Below are 3012 nucleotides of genomic sequence, written 5' to 3' on the forward strand. Positions count from 1 at the left end.
CCACCCACCCACCCACCAACCAACCAACCCACCAACCAACCAACGACAAAACCCCAACAGTTGTCCAACAGTCAAAAACAATTGATAATAATATTGAACCTATTTTGGAAAACTCCCAGAGAAGGATGAGAATCTTTTTCTTCCCTCTTCCTTCCTCCCTGGAAAAGCCTCTGTAGTCTTTGAGACTCTTGCCAAGCAATGGGAGTCCCCCTCCATCACCTCCTCGGAGCCCTTCCCTTGAGACACTCCCGCTCACTACGCTTGCCTGTGCTCTGACAGCACGCTCTGACATCTTGTGCTAGAGCTTGCTTTTTATCTAATGGGTCATTTAACCAGGGTACACAGTTCTTGATACGATGCTTGCAGCTTAACCAGTATCACTCTGACCAGTCCTTGTAACCTGCCTAGGAGGTGACCCCTGCTATTTCTACTTGGAACACGAGAAACCCAGCCCCTGAGGAGCAGGTATTTGCCCTAAGGTGGTTCAGGAGAAAACCCAGAGACTCGAGCATACTCTGATAGTTGGATTCTCTCGACTAGGTCGGGAGCCTTGGGGAAAAGATGGAAACCACCATGAGCTTAGTATTCCCAGAGGCCTGGGTCAGAGCTTGGGATCAAGAGTGACTGTTAAGTGAGCAAACCTGCTGACATTACTGGACTGAGTAATCTCGGCTGTCAAGTTGACTATATCTGAAGTTAAAACCCAAGCAAATGGACATGCAAGTAAGGGCTTTTCTTGATTTGTATGAATGGGGGAGACCTATCCTAGAGCTGAGCCCCACCTTCTGGTGCGGCCCACATAAAAGGACATGGAGGAAGGAAGCTTTTGCTCTTTGCCTGCTTGCTCTCGCTCTTGCTGGCTAGCTCATCTATCCTGTCTCTGGGGCACTCCTTTGCTTCCCGACTTCTTAGAACCTAACTCTTTGGGATTCTCTAGGAATCCACCAGGAACCCAGTGTCAGGCTGGGACTGCTGAGACATGCCATCTCACGTACTAAACAGCTATTGCATTCTTATCCTGTCTTTCTATTGGGTGACAGCCTTGTTGGGTTACCTGGGCCCGTGAGCCACTCAAATAAGTTATACATATATGTTGTATATATACATATGTATGTATGTATGCATATATATGAAAATATATGAATTTATATTCATCCTTCCATTCTGCTCCTTTAGAGAGATGCACTGATCCATGGACAATCACTTGGTCAGCCTGCCCCATACAGGCCCATTTCACAGATTTCTTTGACCTCATTGGGATTATTTGGGAACACGCCCACCAAGTGGAATGACTCAAAATATAAAAGTAGTGTTTTAGGTGAGATAAACTCCTTTCTCATTACAGAAATTTGGAACTTAAACTTACAATTATGCCCATTTATGTTGTTGATTGATTTTATTTTAATCAATCTGTATTTGTAAGGGGCAAAGGTACTCTCACTGATAAATTAATTCCACGGTCACTGTGGGGACTCTGGGATTTGTGGGTCTTCTTGGAAGTCCTTGCTGAAGGTTAGTAGTTTGCTATAAAATCACGGAGCAAATCTTTACAGTGAGATAGGTCATCTTAGTCCCACAAGAACTAGGCTAAGGAAATCAGGTCAAGATTCCTTCCCTTCCATTCCATTCAGATTGTATTGTGCAGCCCTGACAACTGGGCCACCGCAGCTCTCTCCAATCAGGCCTACATCCAGGGACCTCAGCTATCCCCTTACAGAAGGGTAAGACAGACACACAGACACAGAGACAGACAGGCAGACAGACACTTTTGCTGAATTATCAATGTCCAATGATTGCTTACAAGTGCCCATCCTTTTTTTTTTTTGGTTTTTCAAGACAGGGTTTCTCTGTGTAGCCCTGACTGTCCTGGAACTCATTTTGTAGACCAGGCTGGCCTCGAACTCGGAAATCTGCCTGCCTCTGCCTCCCGAGTGCTGGGATTAAAGGTGTGTGCCACCACGCCTGATTTACAAGTGCCTATCCTTAAAGAAGCCCAGCACAACACCCTGAGGACCTAGTTGCATAAGAGAAGGACTTTGAGAGGAACAAGCGCCTTAGCTGCCAGGCCTAAGAGGCTAAAGGAGAATAAATAAGTGCTTTTAACTGAACAGCTAGGGGTGGCTCTTGGGTTCCTAGCAAGTGTGTGGTTCTTGGCAGTGCCCTGTTCTTTTGTGAGCCTTGGGCCTGGGAGCTCCACCCACCTCTCCCTCTTCTGATGGTTGCAGCTTGGGGATGCATGAGCACCCACGCTGGGGCTCCTCTGATCATTATCTGCCAAAGCCTTTGTTTTCCCATCTAGAAAACCCAAACCCTTCCTGGGCCCCGGGGCTCCCCACGGCCCCTTGATTTCTCCTCAGCTCTTCTCCAGAGCCCTTTACCTCACCCTCTAGCTGTGGTGACCCCCACATCCTGCAACAAAGGATGTTGCACAGTGACAACACTTTGATTAGATTCCCACCCCACTCCTACCCTAACTACATGCAAATAGCACCTGGGGAACCCTCTTAGTCATGAACCAGCTCCACAACAAAATTAATTTATACCTTTTCCCCTTGTAAGAGACTTGAGCCATTTTCCTTTCCTAATGTCTAAAAACCTGGAAAGTGGTTTCCTTTGAAACTCAGAGACCCGGATGAACCTCAGCTTACCTGCTGTCACTGGTCTTGGATGTCATTTAAGGCATCGAGAAGGCCAGCTGGGCTACAGGGAGAGATGTTCCGGGGCTCTTGCTGAAAGGGGGCGGGGGAGTTACTGTGTGAGCTGGGAATGGTGATTTGCTTGATATAGTGACATTCATTATGCATGGCAAAACATTAAATGCATTTAATAAAAATTTAAGAGGTTAAACCTGCAGATCTCTTAAGTCATTTTATAGGCAAGGGTAAAGAAAAATAATTAGAATTGTGTACACGTAGCCGGGTGTGGTGGTGCATGCCTTTAATCCCAGCACTCAGGAGGCAGAGGCAGGCGGATTTCTGAGTTCGAGGCCAGCCTGGTCTACAAAGTGAGTTC

This window comes from Mus pahari, chromosome 18 (assembly GCF_900095145.1).
Source record: "Mus pahari chromosome 18, PAHARI_EIJ_v1.1, whole genome shotgun sequence".
Classification (NCBI taxonomy): Eukaryota; Metazoa; Chordata; class Mammalia; order Rodentia; family Muridae; genus Mus; species Mus pahari.